Source organism: Anabrus simplex, chromosome 1 (genome assembly GCF_040414725.1).
Source record: "Anabrus simplex isolate iqAnaSimp1 chromosome 1, ASM4041472v1, whole genome shotgun sequence".
Lineage (NCBI taxonomy): Eukaryota > Metazoa > Arthropoda > Insecta > Orthoptera > Tettigoniidae > Anabrus > Anabrus simplex.
The window spans coordinates 1,334,075,792-1,334,103,213 of NC_090265.1; positions in this window are offsets into that span (position 1 = coordinate 1,334,075,792).

The window sequence follows — 27,422 nt, forward strand, 5'->3', positions numbered from 1 at the left end:
GGACATTCAAACCATTCGTCTGTAAAAGGTAATATAATTTCCATGCATTTTTCTGAATAAACTGCACGTTCCACTTTAAATATGAACTCATTTCACTACCCTTCTCTCGTACTCTCTAAAGCATGAACCGTACACGCCTTGGCGTTATCCATGCTCTCTACAAAACTGAAGTACGGGGGTTGAACCTTGGCTTTCTTTCGTTGTGGTGATGAGGGGTGCACCCATTCCATTGATGTTCGCTTCGTTTCGGGGGTGAAGTGGTGGACCCACGTTTCGTCGCCTGTGACGATTCGCCGCAGAAACCCGTTGCCGCCTGCGGCATAGCGTTGCAAAAGTGCCAGGGAGGATTGGAAACGTTGTCCCTTGTGCTCATCGGTGAGAAGACGTGGAACCCATCTTTGAAACAGCCTACGATATCCAAGATCCCCGTGAACAATGGTGAACACACTGCCATACGACATGTCCAGCTGCGTCGCGATTTCTCTCAGTTTAATGCGCCAGTTCTGTCAAATGATCGAGTTCACACTGTTGACCTTTGCACGGGTCCTGGACGTTGCGGGCCTGCCTTCGCGATGGTTGTCCGTGATATCCGTGCGTCCGGCTTCGAATTGCTGACACCACTTTACGATACCTTGCCGGGAAATGGCCCGCTCCCCATACACAGAACTAATTTCACGATGAATGTCCGTGCGATTCGTCCTTTTGGCCCATAGGAATCGGATTGTCGTACGCACTTCATATTTGGAGTGAACATCCAGTTGACACGCCATTGCATTTGGCCGCTATTCACACAATACTAGACGAGACACCTCAGCGACCTGCCTAACAGTCGTGTAGGCAGTGTCTGTCCCTTTCTCCGCTGTGCTCACGTTTGCGACACACAGCGCGCTGCTGCGGCACGTTAGTGCAAAAACCTTTTGATCCACCTACGTACTTAATCAGATTGATGATCTTTGGACATGCCGAAGACCTACATTGCTCTCCAGATCTTAGCCCTTAAAATGCTATCGAAGAACCCCTCAAAGTCAATGAAGAGCATATCGTCCCTTAAGAAACAATACCGCGTATCTGAGAATGCTCTTCCTGTCCAATAATTCCCTTAAGTCTGGTCACGCCTCCGGGACGCACATGCTTATGCAGTCCTTCAGAACAATTTTCATTGAGTTCATTTTCGTATGCGGTTGTGTAAAGAAAAATGAACCTTAAATACACCATACTCTAGGAGGGGGTGTGTCATGCAAACATACATTCCTACAGTACGGTACAATAAGGTTCATTTTCCTTTACGCGCATAGGAAAATGAACTCAACGAAAAATTGTTCTGATGGACTGCATATTAATGTGTGGCTGGGAGGCGTGACCAGTCTTAAGGAACGTAACGGATAGGAACATCATTGTTAGATACGCGGTGTTGTTTCTTAAGGGACGATATACAGGAAGGTTGGACGCAACGTGAACCGGTTATATGAGCGTTAGAGGTTTGGTCATACTGACAAGTCACTTGAAAAAATTATTAGATATCCCCGGCCGTTGTCATTTTATCAGCTGCCGAAATTAGCCTATCAGATGGTTTCGCGAGCGACTTCAGATGGGCTGTTAGAGGCGGTGTTTTAAATCTGCACGTGGCTTATGACCGGCTTGAGAGCGTTAATAGAAGAAATAAACTTCTCCTAGGTAGCGACTTGAACAAGGACCTCCCTGCTGACAGGCTCTGCCCATAGCAAGTACGGTACGGTGGCACTGGCTGAAATCCACTGTGTGTTAGTGTTTGATGTCCATTTCTTGGCATGGCTCTCAAACTCGACCAAGCTACGTGCAGATTAAGCAACACCGCCTCGTAAAGCCCATTTGAATTCGTCCGTGAAGCGATCTGATTGGCTAACTTCAGCAGGTGTAAAATGACATCGTCTCGAAATATCGACGTCATTTTTCAAATTGCTTATCCGTATGACCAAAGCTCTAACGCTCATATACTCGGTTCATGTTGTTTCCGACCACCCTGCACAAAGATGTCTGGTATTCTGCTTACTGCTCTGCAATTTCCCGTAATGCATTGCTCTGATAGGCACAGGAACGATCATCTCGGAACCCAGCCTGCCCTTTTCTCAGCTTACTGTCCACATAAGGCTTAATCCTGGAGAAGGCAGACATGTGAAAGAACCTTGCTAGGCACAGAGAGCACTGTAATATCACCGTAGTTGTCGTAAACTGACAGGTCCCCAGGTCCCCTCCCTTCGGAAGTTTGATAAGCAGCCCTTTGTTCCATTCTTTTGGGAAAGTCTCCTTTTCCCAGATAGCAAACATTTGTGGAAGCAACAATGCAGATACACCTGAATTTCTTTTGAGAACTTTAGGTATGGCATTATCAAGTTCTGGAGATTTGCCGTTCTGTAGATGTTTGATGTTTTTTACCATCTATTGTTTTGTTGGTGGATCGCTGCTGATCCTTCGAACTTCTGGTAACTCTCCATCCTCCTATTCTGGACCTTCAATTTGTTCGGTAGTCTGGGCCAGGACTTCCGTAAAATATTCTCTCCATCTCTTCAACTGCTCTTCCTCGAAGGTAAGAAGTTTGCCTTCTTTATTCTTAATTGGACTACTACGATCAAAATACTTCTTTGCCAATTGTCTTGTAATGGTACAACAGACAATTCATACCTCTCCTACTTCCGCTGCATGCTCTGCATCTGTGGTTAGCTTATTAAGAAACGTCATCTTATCCCTGTGAAAACAACGTTTAACTGATCGATTGATGGCAGCGTATTCCCTGTGAGTCCTCGCTTAAGCATCTCGTGTTTAAGCAGCATTGTTCTTTGTTTAAGATATCGTTTAAGATATGTCATTTAACCAAATGCAGTATAGTGTAGTGTAGATACATTGTAGTATAGATACAGTACGGTACATGTAGATAGTGCCGTATCTTGCCTGCTATATTCGTGTGTAATCTTTCGTGTGTATCTATTAGACCCTAATACTAATAATAATTTGCCTAAGCATTTAGCTTCGTTGGTAATCGTTGAGTACAGTAGTTCTTGCAAATTTCATTTCTGTTGTGCTTAGTAGTGACATACGGTACGGTACTGGTATCGTAATTAGGATACGTCTGAAAGTAGTTTAAAAATTACTGTAGTGTACTGTACAGTAGTATACGAGTAATATCCTATTAGAATTTAGTGTGCTTATTTTATTATTGTAAAATATTTGTGTAGTACTGGTGTAGTAGAGTTATCCGTAGAAACTCTTACTAAAATATTGTTGAAATTAGGATAGGCTTAATTGCAGTTTGGAATTGTGTAGTTCTTGTGTATTACTTTCGATATTCAGTAATTAACAGCAGTTTTTATCCTGTTAGGGGTTGTAGGATTAAAAAAAATAGAGCACGACTAAGTAGTATTGTAGTGTAGTCGTATATTAATTACCTTATTGTTGTGTACTATCCCAGACTATATATCCCTCCGTTCATTAATTTTATTTTGCAAATAAGTTACTTAATTTTTTTAATTTATAATATTTCCCCCCTAAAGAATGGCTAAGGAGCGCTAGTGTACTTATTGTGGGTGTGGTGAGACATTGAGGGGTATGAGGGAGGAGTTGGAAAGTTTGAGGGAGATAATTAGGATTCTCACAGAAGACAGGAAGGAAGATAGGACTCCCTCAAACAATGTACAGGTTACAGTAGGTGTACAAGAGGGAGGGGAAGGAAAGGGAGGAGTTGTAGAAGACAGGTGGTCTAATGTTCTAAGGGGAAGGAGATTGCAGGCCAAGGGCTCTATTCAGGATCAGAATTCAGGACAGGTGTCTGTGCGAAATCGGTACGAGTCACTCCAGGTAGAACAACAGAGGGAAGATGAGGGACAGGGAACTGTTGCTGAGATGCATGGAAGTAGGAGGAAGGGAAAAGGTAGGAAAGGGAAATGTAGAGTAGAGGATAGGAAAAGACAGGTGGAACAGGGTCATGGGAAGGAGAAAAGGGAGGAGGAAGTAGCTTCTGCAGCTATCAGGAAAGATAGGGCTGACCAGGAGGGGAGGGGATCAAATGAGGTGGGTAGGGTTGAGGCTCTGGTCATGGGGGATTCCATCGTTAGACACGTGGGGAAAGTGTGTGGAGGAAAGGGAACCAGGGTAGAATGTTATCCAGGAATTAGGTTGAGGCAGATGTTGAGGAAAGTAGAAGAGAGGGAGGAGGGGAAGGAGAAGGTGGTAGTGTTTCACGTTGGTACCGACAACGTAAGGCAAGCTGATATAAGTACCAACATAGTTGGAGATGTGTGGGATCTGGTAAATGCAGCACGGGTGAAGTTTAAGAAAGCGGAGATTGTTATTAGTGGAATACTGTGTAGGAGGGATACTGACTGGAGGGTGATTGGGGATTTAAATGAGACTATGGAGTGGGTATGTGGGAAACTGGGAGTAAAATTTCTAGATCCTAATGGGTGGGTAAGAGATAGGGATCTGCGCTCGGATGGCCTTCATTTAAACCGCAGTGGTACGTATGTTAGGAAATTTGTTTGGAAGCGTAATAGGGAGGTACATTCAGGGAAACGAGATGGCCTAGGGAGCGGTGATAAGGGAACAGGGAACTGGAAATCAAGTAGGGATGACATAAAATTGTTAGTGCTGAACTGTAGAAGTATTGTAAAGAAAGGAATAGAATTAAGTAATTTAATAGATATATATTTACCAGATATTGTAATAGGAGTTGAATCATGGCTGAGAAATGATATCATGGATGCAGAAATTTTCTCACGGCACTGGAGTGTGTATCGTAGAGATAGGATAGGAAAGGTGGGAGGGGGAGTTTTCATTCTGGTGAAAGAAGAATTTGTAAGCTACGAAAAAGTTAAAGATGAGACACATGAAATTCTAGGTGTAAGGCTCATTTCTAAAGATAATAGGCAACTTGATATATTTGGAGTGTACAGATCGGGAAAGGGTAGCACTGATGCGGATTCGGAATTATTTGATAGGATAGTCAGCTATGTGGGAAACGACATGGAAAGAAATGTGATTGTAGCGGGAGATCTGAATTTGCCAGATGTAAATTGGGAAGGAAATGCGAACGACAGGAAGCATGACCAACAAATGGCAAATAAGTTAATATGGGAAGGACAGCTGATTCAGAAAGTGATGGAACCAACCAGAGGGAAAAATATCCTGGATGTGGTGCTGATAAAACCAGATGAGCTCCATAGGGAAACTGAATAGATGGTATTAGTGATCATGAAGCTGTTTTTGTGGTAGTTAAAAATAAATGCGATAGAAAGGAAGGTCTTAAAAGTAGGACTGTTAGGCAGTACCATATGGCTGATAAAGCAGGTATGAGGCAGTTTCTAAAAAGTAACTATGATCGGTGGAAAACGGTAAATAAAAATGTAAACAGACTCTGGGATGGGTTTAAAGTGTTGAGGAATGCGAAAACAGGTTTGTACCTTTAAGGGTGGTAAGGAATGGTAAAGACCCACCTTATTATAATAGAGAAATAAAGAGACTAAGAAGGAGGTGCAGACTGGAAAGAAATAGAGTTAGAAATGGCTGTGGAAGTAAGGAGAAATTGAAGGAACTTACTAGAAAATTGAATCTAGCAAAGAAGGCAGCTAAGGATAACATGATGGCAAGCATTATTGGCAGTCATACAAATTTTACTGAAAAATGGAAGGGTATGTATAGGTATTTTAAGGCAGAAACAGGTTCCAAGAAGGACATTCTAGGAATAATTAATGAACAAGGGGAGTGTGTATGTGAGGATCTTCAAAAGGCAGAAGTATTCAGTCAGCAGTATGTAAAGATTGTTGGTTACAAGGATAATGTCGAGATAGAGGAAGAGACTAAGGCCAAAGAAGTAATAAAATTTACATATGATAACAATGACATTTACAATAAGATACAAAAGTTGAAAACTAGAAAAGCGGCTGGAATTGATCAGATTTCTGGGGATATACTAAAGACAATGGGTTGGAATGTAGTACCATATCTGAAGTACTTATTTGATTATTGTTTGGTCGAAGGAGCTATACCAGATGAATGGTGAGTTGCTATAGTAGCCCCTGTGTATAAAGGAAAGGGTGATAGACATAAAGCTGAAAATTACAGGCCAGTAAGTTTGACATGCATTGTATGTAAGCTTTGGGAAGGCATTCTTTCTGATTATATTAGACATGTTTGTGAAATTAATAACTGGTTCGATAGAAGGCAATACGGTTTTAGGAAAGGTTATTCCACTGAAGCTCAACTTGTAGGATTCCAGCAAGATATAGCAGATATCTTGGATTCTGGAGGTCAGATGGACTGTATCGCGATTGACATGTCTAAAGCATTTGATAGGGTGGATCATGGGTGACTACTGGCAAAAATGAGTGCAATTGGACTAGACAAAAGAGTGACTGAATGGGTTGCTATATTTCTAGAAAATAGATCTCAGAGAGTTAGAGTAGGTGAAGCTTTGTCTGACCCTGTAATAGTTGAGAGGGGAGTTCCTCAGGGCAGTGTTATCGGACCTTTATGTTTTCTTATATATATAAATGATATGAGTAAAGGAGTGGAATCGGAGGTAAGGCTTTTTGCGGATGATGTTATTCTCTATAGAGTGATAAATAAGTTACAAGATTGTGAGCAACTGCAACGTGACCTCGAAAATGTTGTGAGATGGACAGCAGGCAATGGTATGTTGATAAACGGGGCTAAAAGTCAGGTTGTGAGTTTCACAAATAGGAAAAGTCCTCTCAGTTTTAATTACTGCGTTGATGGGGTGAAAGTTCCTTTTGGGGATCATTGTAAGTATCTGGGTGTTAATATAAGGAAAGATCTTCACTGGGGTAATCACATAAATGGGATTGTAAATAAAGGGTACCGATCTCTACACATGGTTATGAGGGTGTTTAGGGGTTGTAGTAAGGATGTAAAGGAGAGTGCATATAAGTCTCTGGTAAGACCCCAACTAGAGTATGTTTCCAGTGTATGGGACCCTCGCCAGGATTACCTGATTCAAGAACTTGGAAAAATCCAAAGAAAAGCAGCTCGGTTTGTTCTGGGTGATTTCCGACAAAAGAGTAGCGTTACAAAAATGTTGCAGTGTTTGGGTTGGGAAGAATTGAGAGAAAGAAGAAGAGCTGCTCGACTAAGTGGTATGTTCCGAGCTGTCAGCGGAGAGATGGCGTGGAATGACATTAGTAGACGAATAATTTTGAATGGCGTTTATAAAAGTAGGAAAGATCACGATATGAAGATAAAGTTGGAATTCAAGGGGACAAACTGGGGCAAATATTCATTTATAGGAAGGGGAGTTAGGGATTGGAATAACTTACCAAGGGAGATGTTCAATAAATTTCCAATTTCTTTGAAATCATTTAGGAAAAGGCTAGGAAAGCAACAGATAGGGAATCTGCCACCTGGGCGACTGCCCTAAATGCAGATCAGTATTGATTGATTTTGATTGATTCCATGTCAAAGTCTTTGCCCTATTAATAATTTTTTTCCTCTTCAATTAAATTCCAAGTGTCTCGGGAAACCTGTCAGGTATTCCTTTCCATTTTACTCCAAGTAACGCCTCACAGTTTTAGTTGACCGCTTCTTTAGCCCTTGCCCAAATTTGGTTTATATCCTTGGTCTCATCCTGCTCCAAGTTGCCTAGCTCTTCGTACCGCTTTCAAGGTTCTGTTGAGAACTCTTCTTTGATGGAAGTCTCCTCGAAACTGCTGGTGTTATATTTCGTTCTTGCATGTTGACCTGATCGTCTTGCTGACGCTCTTTTAATTCGTACACTTGCTGCGACTAAATCATAGTCACTACCAATGTCTGCTCCTCTTCTACTTCAAGCATCGAGTAGGGAGGAGCGCCAAGTCCCTTCCTTTTTGTGGCAAAATGTTCAATCTGGTTTTCAGTCTTATGATCAGGAGAAGGATACCGTATGGCATGTTCTGTATGAGAAAATGGTACCACCAATAACCAATCCAAACATACCGCAAAGATCGATGAATCGTTCTCCATTATCATTTCGAGGTTCCATACCATGCCGTCCCGTAATTTATTCCAGGCATTGGTTGGCACTTCCAGTTTTTTATTTAAGAATCCCATTACCATAACAATATCTCTTATACTTATACTTAAACTTATACTTATACTTCGTAAAGTTTCGTGTAGTTTACTACACCTGTGTATAAAGAAAAGGGTGATGGATATAAATCTTATAAGTACAGACCAATCAGTTTGACATGCATTGCATGTAAGCTTTGGGAAGGCACTCTATCTGATTATACTAGACATGTTTGCGAAATTAATAACTGGTTCGACAGAAGACAGTTCGGGTTTAGGAAAGGTTATTTCACTGAAGCTCAACTTGTAGGATTCCAGCAAGATATAGCAGATATCTTGGATTCAGGAGGTCAAATGGACTGTAACGCGATTGACCTGTCTAAAGCATTTGATCGGGTGGATCATGGGAGACTACTGGCAAAAATGAGTGCAATTGGACTAGACAAAAGTGTGACTGAATGGATTGCTATATTTCTAGAAAATAGATATCTGAGAATTAGAGAGGCGGAGCTTTATCTGACCCTGTAATAATTAAGAGGGAGTATTATTGGACCTTTTTGTTTTCTTATATATATAACGATATGAGTAAAGAGGTTGAATCAGAGGTAAGGCTTTGTGAAAGATGATGTTATTCTGTATAGAGTAATAAATAAGTTACAAGATTGTGAGCAACTGCAACGTGACCTCAATAATGTTGGGAAATGGAGAGCAAGCAATGGTATGTTGACAAACGGGGTTTAAAGTCAGGTTGTGAGTTTCGTAAATAAGAAAAGTCCTCTAATTTTTAATTACTGCGTTGATGGGGTGAAAGTTCCTTTTGGGAATCTAGGTGTTAATATAAGGAAAGATCTTCATTGGGATAATCACATAAATGGGGTTGTAAATAAAGGGTACAGATCTCTGCGCATGGTTATGAGGGTGTTTAGGGGTTGTAGTAAGGAAGTAAAAGAGAGGGCATGTAAGTCTCCCGTAAGACCCCAACTAGAGTATGGTTCCAGTGTATGGGACACTCACCAGGATTACCGGATACAAGAACTGTAAAAAATCCTAAGAAAAGCAGCTCGATTGGTTCTGGATGATTTACGAAAGATGACTAGTGTTACAAAAATATTGCAAAGTTTGGGCCGGGAAGAATTGGTAGAAAGAAGACGAGCTGCTCGGCTAAGTGGTATGTTCCGAGCTGTCAGCGGAGAGATGGCGTGGAATGACATTAGTAGAAGAATATGTTTGAGTAGCGTCTTTAAAAGTAGAAAAGATCACAATATGAAGATAAAGTAGGAATTCAAGAGGAGAAATTGGGGCAAATATTCAGTTATAGGAAGGGGAGTTAGGGATTGGAATAACTTACCAAGGGAGATGTTCAATAAATTTCACATTTCTTTGAAATCATTTAAGGAAATGCTAGGTAAACAACAGATAGGGAATCTTCCACCTGGGCGACTGCCCTAAATTCATTTCAGTAATGATTGATTGGTTGATTGATTGATAAAAGCTGTCTTTCTTCACTTCTTCAGCCATCTTAGTCGGTACCGGTAACTGGTTTTTCTCAAGACGCAAATCGTACGGTGATTATCCGTTCAGTAATAGTGAGTCACTATAACTAACTCTCCTTTTCTGTACTACTCAGCAGGTTCGTTCCAACACACGTGTTTCAGACGGTCACCAACGTATTCATGCATCTCCCTGTGTGCTGGCGCCGGTTTAGGATTGGTCAGCGGCTGGTCCCTAACTTGATCGTGTTGGAACACGTCATGGACAGCAATCAGACTAGTAAACAAAGCGTTTGACGCGTATTTTGTCTTACCTTAACCTTCTGCTTCCTTGCGCTGTTCTGTTCATTCGTTGAAAGAAAGGAAGGATAAATAAAAGAAGATGGAAGATAAGCGTTTTATTTCACAGTGAACCGGATCCCACCCACGCGTAACTCTCCGGTAACCAAAAAGAATCGGCGGAATATAATTCGCGAGCACAAGACCATGAACCGTGACTGGGAAAGGCCGAAAGGCTAAGACCCTGAGCTAGAAATTGGGCTCTTAAAATAATACTAATAAGAGTCAAAATGCTACTCGAATGAAATGCAAATGTGCAAACAACTAGGTTTATTCAGTCAAAGAGAATACAATTTTAAAAAGACTGAAGTAAATTGAAACAAGGATAGAAATTGTGGCAAATACATACGTAACTCAATCGTCGATATTTTGGTAAAAACCACGACCATTCTCCAGCGAAGATTCCAACATGTTTTTAAAATTGATTTTTAAATTACTCAATGCAATTGCGCTGAGGGTTAGAACATTATTAAAATCATCAAGGACAATTTCTTTGTAATTACAGAACAGATCAATGAGGGCCACACTTCCCTGCGGATATATAATTCCTCAAGAAGATGCACTTTAGTCCACCCGCACACATATTATGGTTTTCAACAATCCCATCCCCGTCGTTATCCGCCCACGCACCAAGGAACAAGCAAAGGTAATAATTGTTCCGAGAGTTCCAGGAATTGAAAAAGGGGTAAACGAGCTCGCTCAGCTGAGGCGAAACAAAATAAATGACTGAGGTCAAAATTGTGCGAACTAGGGATCGAAAAAATTAAATATGTTGGCAAAAAAAATGAATAATATAGTAAGAGTCCAACACGGACACGAAACTACAAGCCTGGAACCGGCATCAAAACACAGATAAAATTAAAGATAATAACACAGCTACGCACTCATCCACACCGCCAAACATTTCGGTACTGATATGCAAATATTTGACAGGGTACACAGATCCAACGGTAACATAATTTCGTAAATATCGTGACCCAAAGGTCACCCAAGGGTCATGCAAATGGGCACAGGAACGTGCGCATGGTGCATGCACGAGGAATACGATAACAAGAGCGTGAAATATAACGCACCAAAGAATTCCCATCACGACCGCGATTCGTACAAGGCAAGGAATTCTCGCGATGACACGAATGGCAATCACAATCCGATGGTTAAGGCAAGCGAGGAGGCTGACGCAAATATACAGTATACGCTGGACCATATAATAATCAAAAAGCAAATCAACCAAGTACTAAAACTCACAGGCGCACAGTCGTTTATACAACGGAGTAAACATCGCATATCGAAAATAAGAAAAAAGGCAATATTTAATATAAGATAACTTACTAATACCTGGAGCTATCAAGGACTCAACAGGAAAATGAATGGTAGTTACAGATGCACTTAAAACGTTTAAAAACATTCATATAAATCAAAAACCCTGCTCCAATGTGCAGGGAAGCCATTTTTTTACAGTCCCCAAAAACAACAACCAAATCAGTTAAGGAGATAAAAGATTCCCAGGTGGCAGGAAGTTTGACCTTCGGCGACGAACACCGAGATGTCCGCCATCTCTCGCACACATATGGTAGGCGACTATTAAACACATATCAAGTGAAGTGGCAAGACACCATTGCAGTAATACTTTGTTCGGAATAAACCGAACTGACATGTCGACACGATATTAACCAACGCAAAGTAGGTCATCATCTCACTGCCCCGGTATAAAATGTCAATCAATCAATCAATACTGATCTGCATTTAGGGCAGTCGCCCAGGTGGCAGATTCCCTATCTGTTGCTTTCCTAGCCTTTTCCTAAATGATTTCAAAGAAATTGGAAATTTATTGAACATCTCCCTTGGTAAGTTATTCCAATCCCTAACTCCCCTTCCTATAAATGAATATTTGCCCCAGTTTGTCCTCTTGAATTCCAACTTTATCTTCATATTGTGATCTTTCCTACTTTTATAGACGCCATTCAAACCTATTCGTCTACTAATGTCATTCCACGCCATCTCTCCGCTGACAGCTCGGAACATACCACTTAGTCGAGCAGCTCTTCTTCTTTCTCTCAATTCTTCCCAACCCAAACATTGCAACATTTTTGTAACGCTACTCTTTTGTCGGAAATCACCCAGAACAAACCGAGCTGCTTTTCTTTGGATTTTTTCCAGTTCTTGAATCAGGTAATCCTGGCGAGGGTCCCATACACTGGAACCATACTCTAGTTGGGGTCTTACCAGAGACTTATATGCACTCTCCTTTACATCCTTACTACAACCCCTAAACACCCTCATAACCATGTGTAGAGATCGGTACCCTTTATTTACAATCCCATTTATGTGATTACCCCAGTGAAGATCTTTCCTTATATTAACACCTAGATACTTACAATGATCCCCAAAAGGAACTTTCACCCCATCAACGCAGTAATTAAAACTGAGAGGACCTTTCCTATTTGTGAAACTCACAACCTGACTTTTAGCCCCGTTTATCAACATACCATTGCCTGCTGTCCATCTCACAATATTTTCGAGGTCACGTTGCAGTTGCTCACAATCTTGTAACTTATTTATCACTCTATAGAGAATAACATCATCCGCAAAAAGCCTTACCTCCGATTCCACTCCTTTACTCATATCATTTATATATATATAAGAAAACATAAAGGTCCGATAACACTGCCCTGAGGAACTCCCCTCTCAACTATTACAGGGTCAGACAAAGCTTCACCTACTCTAACTCTCTGAGATCTATTTTCTAGAAATATAGCAACCCATTCAGTCACTCTTTTGTCTAGTCCAATTGCACTCATTTTTGCCAGTAGTCTCCCATGATCCACCCTATCAAATGCTTTAGACATGTCAATCGCGATACAGTCCATTTGACCTCCAGAATCCAAGATATCTGCTATATCTTGCTGGAATCCTACAAGTTGAGCTTCAGTGGAATAACCTTTCCTAAAACCGAATTGCCTTCTATCGAACCAGTTATTAATTTCACAAACATGTCTAATATAATCAGAAAGAATGCCTTCCCAAAGCTTACATACAATGCATGTCAAACTTACTGGCCTGTAATTTTCAGCTTTATGTCTATCACCCTTTCCTTTATACACAGGAGCTACTATAGCAACTCTCCATTCATCTGGTATAGCTCCTTCGGTCAAACAATAATCAAATAAGTACTTCAGATATGGTACTATATCCCAACCCATTGTCTTTAGTATATCCCCAGAAATCTGATCAATTCCGGCCGCTTTTCTAGTTTTCAACTTTTGTATCTTATTGTAAATGTCATTGTTATCATATGTAAATTTTATTACTTCTTTGGCCTTAGTCTCTTCCTCTATCTCGACATTATCCTTGTAACCAACAATCTTTACATACTGCTGACTGAATACTTCTGCCTTTTGAAGATCCTCACATACACACTCCCCTTGTTCATTAATTATTCCTGGAATGTCCTTCTTGGAACCTGTTTCTGCCTTAAAATACCTATACATACCCTTCCATTTTTCACTAAAATTCGTATGACTGCCAATTATGCTTGCCATCATATTATCCTTAGCTGCCTTCTTTGCTAGATTCAATTTTCTAGTAAGTTCCTTCAATTTCTCCTTACTTCCACAGCCATTTCTAACTCTATTTCTTTCCAGTCTGCACCTCCTTCTTAGTCTCTTTATTTCTCTATTATAATAAGGTGGGTCTTTACCATTCCTTACCACCCTTAAAGGTACAAACCTGTTTTCACATTCCTCAACAATTTCTTTAAACCCATCCCAGAGTCTGTTTACATTCTTATTTACCGTTTTCCACCGATCATAGTTACTTTTTAGAAACTGTCTCATACCTGTTTTATCAGCCATATGGTACTGCCTAACAGTCCTACTTTTAAGGCCTTCCTTTCTATCACATTTATTTTTAACTACCACATAAACAGCTTCATGATCACTAATACCATCTATTACTTCAGTTTCCCTATAGAGCTCATCTGGTTTTATCAGCACCTTACTTGATGACAGTCAAGGCGACGCATTTTAAAACGAGGTTCAAAGACTTAAATCTAAAGCGCGCGCTTTAACTTAACACTAAGAATCTAAAATCTAACTAAGACTACCAACATTCAGTTGTGTACATGGTCATGATCAAGGGACGTGGTGATTGAAAAATGATTTATAGTCCGCTTCAAACGGGGTTCATACACTCTCAAGTAACACCGTGCCGATTGAATTAGTCTTTTTCATATTTTGTCGAGTAACATTGGGATAAATTAGTAATTCAAAATTCCATATTGGTAGGTAAATATTCGTGAAGGGAACTTAAAATTTACTTTGTTCCATTCGACTCTTCTCCTTTCCTTATTTTTTGTTTCGCATACCGAAATCCTTCTCTCATATATCTCCCTTTTCCTGAAAAAGAATTCAATACACTGTTATTTCTTCAACAATCAAATTAAAACACAACATGAAAGCATTATATAGATCAGGCGTAAGGATTACACGCATCGCCGATTATACGGATTTATTAGAGATATGTGAGCATTTGATACCCTTTTATCCTTGACATCTTCTAGTCGGACCGTCACAGGTCCAAGAAATTGGATAATTCTGTTTGGACTAGACCACCTTTGGCATAGCTTGACAGTAAATTGTTCAGCTGCCGAACTGACTGGGAACATTTTCACCACCACCAGATCTCCAACCTGGTAGGAAACGGCTTTTCTTCCACGATTAATTCTCTTAGCCACACGGTTTCGGGCTGTGACCAGATGTTCAATGGCTTCTTTCCATTTCGCCTACACGTCGATGTTCCTGGAGGAGTCGCAAAGGTATCCGATGTCCCCATCAGTTGGAGCGGATCAGGGATGCTCCTCTCTAAAAACAAGCCAACTGGTGTGTGACGATGGGATTCATATACTGCAGTAGTAAAAGCTACAACAAAGAAAGTCATATTATTATCCCAATTGTGCTGATCAGAGCTGTAAAAGGCACTGAGGCAAGATTTCAAATTCCGGGAGAATCTTTCAACGTGTGATGCTTTTGGGTAATGTGAGCTTATAAATACGTCTTGCACACCCAAATCGAAGCACAGGTGACGGAATTATCACAGCTAACGGTTGAGGCATTATCAGACACCAACACTTTGTGTGGCCAATACAATCCAAATATGTGCTGCGACAAGATATAGATAGCCGAGTTCGAATTCATCTTGCGAATTGGGAACAACCAAACAAATTTTGAAAAGGAATCTATTACAGATAATATTCCTACGTTGTTTCCCCTAGATTTCGTGAGAGGTCCAAAAAATTGACGAATAATTTCTCGCCAGGATAGAAATCAACATCAGCTGAATGGAGGCAATTTGTGAACTTTGAGCAGGCTTACACCGTTGGCAAATGTCGCAGGTTTAGCGTATAGCTAAACATCCTTCTTGAGGTCGGGACAGAAGAAATCGCGAGATACGCGATGTATGGTTTTATATTGATCTAAATAACGCCTAGATAGGAGTCATGAAAATAGTGCAACATCATGGCCTCAATTTTTAAGGAACAAAGATCTTGTCCCCCCTTTTTTGTGGTTGCGTCGAACCAAAAACCCGCGTTTCATCGCAAACGAGGCGTGATGAATGGACCCTACAGCGAACCCTTTCATTAAGCCAGAGCACTCATCGTCTTCATTCTGATGTGTGGAGGTGTCTGTGAAAGACCAGGGATAGTTTTGAAGAATGTTTACACTACCATGGGATCACAATTGCCCGGGATTTGAGGTCGTATGAACAGTTTTCTTCGAACATTCGCGACAAGCAATTAGCTACAACGTTCTCTTTGCAGCGAACGTTTGATGATGATGATGCTTGTTGTTTCAAGGGGCCTAACATCGAAGGTCATCGGCCCGAACGTGAGTTTCACAAATAGGAAAAGTCCTCTCAGTTTTAATTACTGCGTTGATGGCGTAAAAGTTCCCCTTGGGGATCATTGTAAGTACCTAGGTCTTAATTTAAGAAAATATCTTCATTGGGGTAACCACATAAATATGATAGTAAATACATGGTACAGATCTCTGCACATGGTTATGAGGGTATTCAGGGGTTGTAGTAAGGATGTAAAGTTGAGGGCATATAAGTCTCTGATGAGACCCCATCTATAGTATGGTTCCAGTGTATGGGACCCTCACCAGGATTACTTGATTCAACAACTGGAAAAAATCAAAAGAAATGCAGCTCGATTTGTTCTGGGTGATTTCCGACAAAAGAGTAGCGTTACAAAAATGTTGCAGAGTTTGGGCTGGGAAGACTTGGGAGAAAAGATACGAGCTGCTCGACTAAGTGGTATGTAATACCAAAATAATTGGTCCGTTATTGGACATTATATATTTTCTAGCTAACTCGTTCCTGGTTGCCAGGTTTCGCCCCAGTGTGCTAAGCTGGGCTCATCAGTTGGTAAATAGCACACTCACCAAGACGCATGGCTAGCGAATACCGTGGAGGCAACTGCGCAGGCTACCTGGAGCCACCGGCAGCGCCAATCACTATGAGAGACCTTATCTCTTTTTCAAAAATTGTTGCCTATCTGGCCATCAGATGATAAAGATGTTGATTGCCATAGGGAACCCGAAATATTTGTTCCGAATGAGTACATTTATAATACCAATATAATTGGTCCATTTTTGGACATTATAAATTTTCCACTTGACTTATTCCTGGTTGCCAGCGTTTGGCCCCAGTGCTAAGTTGGGTTCATCAGTTGGTAAAAAGCACACTCACCTAGACGCATGGCTAGTGCATACCGTTGTTGATGTTATATTATTCCCTAAATCATATACGTATATTGTGCAATTCCTTTCCAAACTTTCTCTTCCTGAGATACATTATTTCCTACTTTGACTTTCTGAACCCTTGAATTTAGAAATGCTTTTATCCAACGTGTAACCCTTACGTCCAATCCTATTCCCTCCAATTTCTTTAATAATATTCCATGTTCCACTCTATCAAAGGCTTTGGAAAGATCTATGACTATGCAATCTAACTGGCCTCCTGAATCCAATTGATCTGATATGTCCTGCTGAAATCCCACCAGTTGTGCCTCGCAAGAAAATTTCTTTCTAAATCCATACTGGCTCCTCATGAACCAAATTTTATCATCACATTTCCCTCTGATGTTCTTTGATATTAAACTCTCCAGTATTTTACAAACTATACTGGTCAGGCTGATTGGTCTGTAGTTCTCTGGTTTCCTTTTATCACCCTTTCCTTTATAAATTGGTATCATTACAGATTCCTTCCATTCCTTTGGTATTACACTATTATTTATGACATAGTCAAAGAGAAATTTTAAATAAGGCACTATGTATCACCCCATTGTCTTTAACACCTCCCCAGTAATTTGATCAATTCCTGCTGCTTTTCCTTGCTGAAGCAGTTGGATTTCTCTGAAAATATCTTCATTTGTGAATGAGAAGCGTCTTGTTTCCCTCTGTGTCTCTCCCTCTCTATCTTCCGTTTCGCTTTCCAACTCCTGACAATCATCTACTGAATCTCTGAATTCCCTACTAAATAGGTTTGCTTTCTCAGTATCTGTTAAATAGTGTTCACCCCCTTCTCCCAACATTGTAGGAATTTTGATTCCTTTTCCTTTTTGATTCCTGATATATGAATACAGGATTTTCCATTTCCCTTTGTGGTCATTACCCTCTTGAAGCATGCCATTCATATAATTCTCTTTTGCTTCCTTTTTCACTCTATTCATTTCCCTCATTAGCTGTTTTCTAGTTTCTCTACTCTCCCTACCCTCTTTGATTTTCCTGTTTACTATTCTACATTTTCTTTTTAATTTTCTTATTTCCCTTGTATAATAAACAGGGTCATTTTACCCTTCTTAACAGGTACAAATCTCTTCTCACCTTCCCAAATGATTCCTTTAAATTTAGTCCAAAGTGTATCCTCATTACTCATTTCACATATCCAACAACTGAATTGTGATTAAAGGTATGTCCCAAATACATCAACTTTAGTTTTTCTGTACAATTTCCTGTCTTGTGTGACCCTCTTATTAAGCCTTTTCGGTATCAGTCCTACATCCATGATTACGGCCTTATGGTCACCTATTCCTTCAATTACCTCAGTTTTATCAACAATTTCCCATGGTTTAACCAAGAATACATCTAGTAAGTTATTGAGACGAGTCGGTTCTTGTACTACTTGTGTAAATTCTCCCTCCAAAACTAACTTATTTGCCAGTTTCTGTTCATGGGCTTCACTTGCAGCTCCATTCCATTCAACTTCAGGCAAGTTTAGATCTCCCCCAATTATTACCATATCATTATTATTGTTTTTATGAGTGTAATCTATTATTTTCTCAAATATTTCCATGTCTCTTTCCTCTCTTCCAGGCGTGTATGTTCCTACAATTCCCACCTCCGTCATATTATCACAAACTAATTTTATCCCTAATATTTGATCCCTTTCGTCGGTAAACCATTCATGTGAGCAATAAGTTTCCTTCACCAGAATAAACACCCCCCTTTCCCATTTTATCTCCTCGGTCTCTACAATAGACTGTATACCCTTCTGGAAATACTTCTCTATGTTCTCTCAACCACGATTCTACTCCTATCACCAGATCAGTCTCATAAGATTCCATCAATGTACCGAATTTTAATTGTTTATTTACTACACTCTGACAGTTTACCACGAGCAATCTCAGACCCTCTTCCTCCCTAAAACTTGACTCTTGCAATTGGGTAACTTGAAAGTCCTTACTTTCCTGAGTTTCATTTTCTAGTTGACTAAGCCAGCTTGAAGTGCAGCTGGCCCTTTCTAGTAGTTTTCCTGGTCAGTATTATAACTCAAGGGAGTTGCCTGTTTTACAGTACATATCTTAAGATTAATAAAATCTAGAACATTATTTGCTATCTTTCGTTTACCTGAATTGTTTAGATGAATGCCATGCTTTGTGTAACAGTGTCTCTCGAAGCTGCTGCTATCAATTACCTGTGTATTACGAAAATGTTTACAAATTTTAACCATATCTGTATTAACTTTGTCCACTTCAATGTTCACACACGAGTCTCTAATCAAATCATGCCTGTGGGGGCACGTTCACTACAAAGATGTTAGTGTGAGTCAGCTTACCTAGTCTACATTTAAATTGAGAAATTACATTCTTAGCGTCGTTGTGAGCTACGTCGTTCGTCCCACCGATGATCACTACTGCATCGCGACTTCCGAGATTTCTTGCTGCCTGTTCCGTGTTTTCCAATACCTCCTTGATTGGGGCCCCAGGATATATGACGGCCGATGCTGCAATATCTTCATTGTTCACTTTCTTCGCAATTCCCCTCGCCTGGCTATCACCAAATATAAGGATGTTCGACACTTTCGCCGGTGCACTGTGTGAGATTTTAGGCCTAACTTTGCCACTTCTCGTAACGGATTTTGCGCTATACGTTTGACTGCTTCGCATACGGATAAGTCCTTGCGTATCGCTTACTTCCCGTAGGGCTGAAAATCTATTTTTGGTGTCAATTACAAAGTTGTCCTTATTTAACTGTACACTTTTCCTCCTAGAATCTGAAGCAACTTCACACCACGCGCTAGAATTTACGGAGTCACCTGGTTTATGAATGTTTACTGGTACCGGTACTTTCGATTCCAGTAAACGTACCTTCAAAATCTCATTCTCCGCTTTTAATGCTTGTAAATCCCGTTGCAATAAAGAGAGAATTGCAAGTACCTACATTACCATTACCTCCATCCTCCAAGGAATGAGACGCCAGCGATTCGTTGACCGCTGTAGGCTTAGGTTTGTACAGCTATTAAAATTGCTCTCGCCACAGCTCACACATGTCCAAGTATCTTCATTTTTAGCAAAACCAGCATTATATATACACTCAAAATAGTACCAAATTAAAAACTTTCCACACTGGATACCATTCTTCACTCGCTTCTTGTTTACACCATACTCCTTCACGATTATTTCGCAAGAGAACCGGGAGCTATCTTCACTTACATCCTTCGCTGACGCCATCTTGAAAAAAGGTAGTAGATCTTTTCCGTATCTTTCTTTGCTAAGTTGTACACTCTCTATTTCTATTCATACATTTGTACTTTAAATATGAATATTGATGTGTGCGTTGTTGTTGTTGTCCCTACTCCAACAACTTCTGATCAGAGAAATGAATGTTATCATGGCAGGTGGTTTGCAGGAAGAATGAACTCTTTCTTTAAACCCGAATATCTAGGAAGAAATCATTCATTTATTAATCCTTTCATTCAGCAGAAGTTCAAGGACCATACAAATTCCTGTATTTACAGTGTATTTTGACTATATTTTTGCTTCATTTCAGAATACATGAAGCACAGGATATCCTTGAAATGAGTCGCAAAACATTTGTGAACCGCAAAATTTCAAAATCTCTACGAGAGCATTTTATTTGTAGACCACCACCAAGGTAAATCTTAAGCACAGAACTAGAGTGAGCTCAAAGATGGTAGGTATGCACTTTTTATTAACTTCTACATTGTAAATGTGAACTCAAAGTTACTTTGCAGATTTATTCCACTGTATTTGTATTTCTTTCGAATATCAGACCTCTAACCTTTAATTAGTCGCTCACGGAGATTTCCTCCGGGCCGATTACATTTTACACTGTACCACATCCTTCGTAATGCCCAGGCCGTACTATAGGTTTGATGACGTCACACTTGGGGGGGGGGCTTGAAGGTGAAACGCATACGCTCCTTTTGAATAACACACTCGTTTAAATTACTTAAACAACTGTTAACACCTTGTAAAACCAAAACCTATCCTCAACGTTCTATTTCTCGCGTATATCCGCTCGTTTGCGTGAGTACAGGATAACACCTTGAGACATATTATTGCGATTTTATCCATTTTTCTGGTCAAGTGGAACATTTCCAGCGTACATACTGGCAGAAAACATCCAACCAAATACCAATAAAAAATACTACAAAATAATATGAATTATTTCTGTACCTCACTGTTTCCACTCCATGAACACTGCAGCTTCCCTGGACCTATTACAGGAATTACACCTGTTTCTTCTCTATGGAGTAGGACTGATCTCTTTGAAGCACTTTGTTGAATACACAAGTCGGCGTGAATTTTGGAAAAGTTATTTAAAACAATATTCACCCAAATATCTATAAACTGTCCAGTCAGGTCCTCCAATTTCTTCCCACAGTCACAAATGACTGTTGAATCTGCCAACTTCATTGACTCCAAAGCCAAGGATTTTATGACACACTTAGGATGGTTTCAATTTAGAAATACCATCTTAAATGTATCTGACATTAACACACAAAATACTTTGTACACCTCAATTCCAAGTTCTACTGACATGTCTGATGGGTACTTTAAGCCCCCTCGATTTCGGCAATTCAGATATCTTACTTCTGGAGGTAATTCATAAATAAGATATGAATCTGTCAGAATATAAGATTTACATAAATCGCACTGCTGTTTGGTACTCACTTTGAAGCCTTTATAACCTGCAAGAAATATAATAACTTCTAGGGTTTAGAAATCTACTACCGTACTGCTTGTTGGGAGATGTTTAACACATCATCTAATTGCTCTGGCAAAGGGCAATCATCACCTACTCCATTTTCTGAAGCTGTGTTGATGTCATTTAGCATCTGAGCTACACTTACAGACTGTCTATTCTTTAACTTTAATAAGCTTGTCACTTTGATTTTTCTTTCAGACACTATAACTTGCTGAACTGAGATCATATAGTTACAGCCACTCATCTGCCTGTATTTACCAAACCGTCCTTCCAGATCATATGTCTGGAAAACACCTAGCATAACATAACACAGCTTCAGGTCATTCACGAAGTACGCGCACAATTTAATCAGGGTCTCAGTGGTGTGTAGCAATGCTGAGAATGTCTGCCTGCTCAATTTCCCACAATTTCTCAATTTTCCCATGGACAGTCCATGACATCAATAGGCTATCATCCCAACACTTCAGCCAAGAGCAGAAAGAACTCAAATTCTCAATGTTTTCCTGTTTCATGCTTCTTATGCGTTCATAAAATTTATCTCTTAAATGGATTCTTTTTTTTTAGGACGCTTTACATTTACAGTCATCCACAAGTTTCTTATAATTTTTAACCACTCTTTTGTACCGTCTGAATCTTTTACTGGGGACATAGCTGCAATAGTGTTATCCTCAAATAATGGAACAAAAAACTCACATTCTGCCTTTATAAATTATTTGGAAAATACACACGATATGACAGCTCAAGAGCATGCTTAACAATGTTCTGCTTTTGGGCCATATAAACTGACCTAACATCTTGAAATTTACTTAATTTTATTACATTACTGTCATTTATTGATAGGTAAATAAAAGTGCTGTCTTTCTCATTCAACCAGTTATTTCTAATGTTTTTCTATAAATGGACTGTATCAAAGAGCAAAAATCATTTCTTTTCACTATCACTAGGATGAGAAATATAAGTGTGTATGGCATTATCCTGACATAATAATTTGAAACATTTAACATTTATGTTAGCATTATCTGCAACAACAGCAATAACCTCATACCCTGTCGGATGATGTACCTTCATAACAAAAAGTGTTGATATTTTAAGAAAATCTGCATTAGAATTTGTAACCGGAGTCAGTGAACATCCTTGTTTTTTGATAAAACTGAAGAGATCATGAATGTTTGAATAGTAGTATCGGGTGTCAGATCATCTAAGTTTTTGCCATACCCACAACTTTGTGAGCCCTGTAAGTTATTCTAGGTTTGACATATATTTCATCTAAAAGGAGACATACCAGTTTCTCATGTGTTTTGAGGGTATCACATTTCATTTTCAGATACTTAACAAGAGATTGATTCACATCACAGTTAATCATTGACAGATTGAATGTTTTAAGATATGAAGGATGAGGCAACACAACAATCTGTGAACTCCTAAGAAACCTGTATGCAGCTGGAAAAGACAGACAAAAACTGCAGGCAAAAACAAGAGTATCTGGAGAATACCTCAACTGGTTAGAAGTTAAGAGGTGCAGCTGCTCACTAACAAAATTCAAACCAACTTTCAACTTGCTTTCACCACAATTTTCAAAACACTTTTTTAGAATACTGTGAATATATTTGATGTTGTCAGGTGCAACATCATTTTGTTGCATGCCATTAATTACAGTTAGTAGATTTCCTAACTTAGATTAAGAATTACAGACAAGCTCTGAGCCTAAAATGGAAGCAAATTTCTTAACATTTATGTTTATACCATCTGAAATTACTCTGAAACTCAAATCTGTATCTATCACAAGGGACTTCTTAAGTGTGGGGCATTCATTAAATTCAATTTTTAGGAAATAAAACTTTTCACAATATTTTTCTAGAATCCAGTCAGGATATTGGGGGGGTAACTTTTTCTCTCTTGGCCAAAATTATCCTCTACACATGAAACATTATCCTCTAACAACCACTCAGCATGTTTGCGATTTTCATACTCGGTATGCTTTCTCCTTCTGTCTTCCGGATCACTACGAGGCACAAAAGGATCTGATGATAGATATTTTGGTAAGTTAGGGAATATAGATGGTAAGCACTAGTTTTCAGTTCCAGTCTTTTGCGTGGCATCACCAATTCAGTACCTACAAAAGAGTTTACAGATAAGCTAACCTCCAAAATGAAAAACATTTACTTTCACTGTCATGAAATTAAGTTATTGTTAAAAAATGTAGATTTTTAAACATCAAGTAACGCCTATGAAATTATTTTCATATTCAATTTTAATGGAATAACCGTGTACTACTGCCTAGGATATGAAGTTTGATAGAAAAAATCTCAGCAATCTTATTCCACAATACATTTTGAAAATGCATAAATTGGACTTGAATTTTCAAATACACCGAATTCGATAAGCCGTAGGCCTAGTTCTGATTACATAAAAATATAGGGCCTACCTAATATGACCCAAGTTTATGACATAATAAAAAATTTTACTCACCATCTGGACGAGACACTCTTATTTCTCTCAGGATTTGATTTTCAGGAACGTGCTTGATACACAACTGTGTTGTGGTTAACTATTAAATTCTCCCTGGGAATAGCCTTCTTCAATAACTTAACTTTTGCTTCATCAGAAGGAAATCCACATACCGGAGTGTACCCTCCTTGTTTATAATTGGCTTTGCAGCTAGGCACACAGCAACTCTTAGGCATGGTGATTTGTCTCACTGATCATCTTAATTCAAGTATATACACATCGTGGTTAATAATAAAACACAGAATGCACTAACTCAATTAATTTTACACTATAAATATAACTTTACATAAATAAACTTCAAAACTAAAACACTGAAGAACGATCTTCTTAACCTATAGCTTCACATAAATACACACTCACACTAAATTTTATTCACTAATTAACGACTATCCACTTAATAGTGCAGTTGATGACGACTCAGTCTCACATATATCTGAGTGAATATGCGGCCAACGTTAAAAGTTTCTATAAAACTGCGAAAATTTTACTCTGCTAACTCACGTGCTAAACGTCCCCCTAACGATCAACTGGTTACTTTCCCGCGCTCGCTACAATACGGCCTGGACATCACGAAGGCAGTGACTGTACTCTACTTCCCATTTCAACTATGGGTCTCCCCATCCCTGTAGCTTTCCCCTTGTTCATTTGGACTCGTCCTGTCAGCATTTCGGTACGATTATGCATCCTGTGTGTGTGTGTGGTACGGTATCATTGTTGTGACGAGTGACATCGCCTGGACGTTTCCTCCGTGGGCGATTAACAATCGTTCTCGGAATTTTACTTGATGTGTGATCTTGTTTCGTTTGTCGACTGTTGTTATACCTGATTTATCTCTACTAATCGTAGATAAAGGACTTACAGATAATAATATAACTCTTTCAAGTTAATTTTCTCTTATCAATTCTACTTTTTATATCCGAATAACTCCATGTACAACAAATACGAATTACTCCTACTCACTAAAAATGTTATAATATAACATTCAGCTAAATTACGATCACTAGAAATATTTTCCCTCATTACGTCGTAACTACAACATGTTTGTTATATCTACTTTCCACAGAACAACGGATGCTCGAGAGGAGGAACGTATAAGAAAGTTGCTCGCTGAAATTCCAGATGAATCAGATGGAGGATCATCAGGTGAAGAAGATGGCATTGTTGAATAGAGTGACCATCTGACAGAAAGTGAGCAGTCTGGTGACGAACCAGAGACTGTTCCAATTTGTTTTATATAAACAGTGCTCAAAGGGGATTTCTTCTTGGTAGAGATAATGTAACGAAATTATATACTCACTGCCCACGGAAAAATGTGATAACCAGAGCTCATAATATAATCATAATCCACATTTCTTGAGTTAGAGGACACGCATCTCAATCAGAAAGTTCGCTAGAAGCCTGGAATCTCTGATTGAATAAAGTGTGGGCTGTACTAATATTTGGATCAAGCATAACAGCGGTAAATTACATGTGTAAAAAGGGATGCTGCAAAGACTGACGTTAAGGAGATGAAGGCCTTGTTAGGCCTCCTTTATATGGCCATTGCCCTGCGCCCGTCTCATCAAAATCTAGATGATTTATATGCAAAGGACTTTACAGGTGTAGAATTTTTTGAACTACTATGTCTTTACAAAGAGCAAGGTTTCTGTTGCGTGCTATAAGGTTCGATGACACCGTGGCAAGAAAAGACAGACAGCATTATGATCAGCTTGCTCCGTTACGATTTATTTTTAATAGATTCAATGCTCATTGTACTGAGCAATACAGCGTAGACGAATATGTAACCATTGATACAGATGTTGATTCCCATAGGGAATCTGAAATACTTGTCACTAATGAGTAAATTTACAATACCAATATAAATGGTCCGTTATTGGACATCATACATTTTACAGCTATTCATTCTGATTGCCAGCGTTTCGACCCAGTGTGCTAAGTCGGGCCCATCAGTTGGTTAATAGCACACCCACCAAGACGCATGGCTTGTGCATACCGTGGAGGCTACTACTGCTACTACTAAACTTTTCTATTCCTCCCCTGAAAGGAGAGGCGGGCCTCTAAGACGTTTACGCCGTTCCTCAGGCCGGAAAATTTGGTACGGTGAAGGAGATGTGCCGAGAAGGTGAGGGGGTGGGCGGCCATGGCCTACACTACGAACTGTCCCGGCATTCGCCTTAGTGCAGGAAAATGGAAAACCACAGAAAAACCATTCTCAGGACAGCCGACGGGTGGGGCCAGGCGTGAAGTCCAGCCATGTGCCCCTGTCCTGCTCGGTTGACCAGTCAGAATACAGAGCTGTTGGACCACGAACAAAACGTGGCCTCTTAAGGGACGAAACCCAAGGGCCGAAACCCACTCTGCATCTACCGACCCCCATGGAGGCCACTGCGTAAGCTATTTGGAGCCACCGGTAGTGCCAGTGCACTATGAGAGGCTTTGTCTCATTACCAAAAATTGATGCCTGCCTGGCCATCAGATGATATAGATGTTGAATCCCATAGGGTACCTGAAATATTTGTCATGAATGAGTAAAATATAATGCCAATATAAGTGGTCCGTTATTGGACATTATACATTTTCCAGCTAATTCATTCCTGGTTGCTGGTGTTTCGCCCCAGTATGCCCGATTTAGTACACATTAGAAGACCAGAGAATGTGGTCGCAGATGGATTAAGCCGCATGTTCTCTTGTGACGTTGAGTCCATTGAACAGAAGGACCGTTCTTTTCTTCCATTTCCATACCCTCGTGCGTTGGTGCTATTTTGACTGATGTCCCCATGTTATTTCGTGACGTCGAGAAATAACAACGGGAAGATCCAGTGCTGGTTCCTTTAATGGAAACACTTTCTTCTGGGGAACATGTTATCCCTTATGTGCTGAGGAATAGGGTTGTATACTGCCCATCGAGGCACGATCAGAAGATGAAAGTAGTTGTTCCAGCTGTTCTTGTGCCTATGATCTTCAAGTTCTATAATGAGACCCCATTAGGGGGGCATTTAGGCATCTTCAAAACCAGAGAGACAATCAGAGAAGTGTTTATCTGGAAGAGTATGGACGGCAAAATCAGAGAAAAGCATGTAAATCTTGCTTGCTTAGCAAGCCCTCCTTGTCTACTAAGCTAGGGCTATTGTCATCACATCAAACATCTCGCCCATGGAGCGTTTATACATAGTTTACGTCGGACCCTTCCCTCAATCGCAGGGGAACGGGAATAAATTCTTCCTTGTATGTGTAGATGGTTTCACCAAATTTACATGGTTATTTCCGACTAAGTTGGATACCGCTCAGTCTATCATTGTTTTCTTAATACTATCTTTGCTTCTTTTGGTCCTTGTCAATATATAGTTCCCGATAACGCTAAGGGTTTTACAACTAATTTATTCCGAAAATTCTATTTCGATTTTTCCATATCACACGTCACTACTTTTGCTTATTATCCTCAACCACCTTTGGCTGAACGTGTCTGCTTTGATAGCTTTTCATCATGAAGATCATTCTAGGTGGGATACTGCATTGGTTATCTTTTGCTTTAAATTCGGCTGTTTAT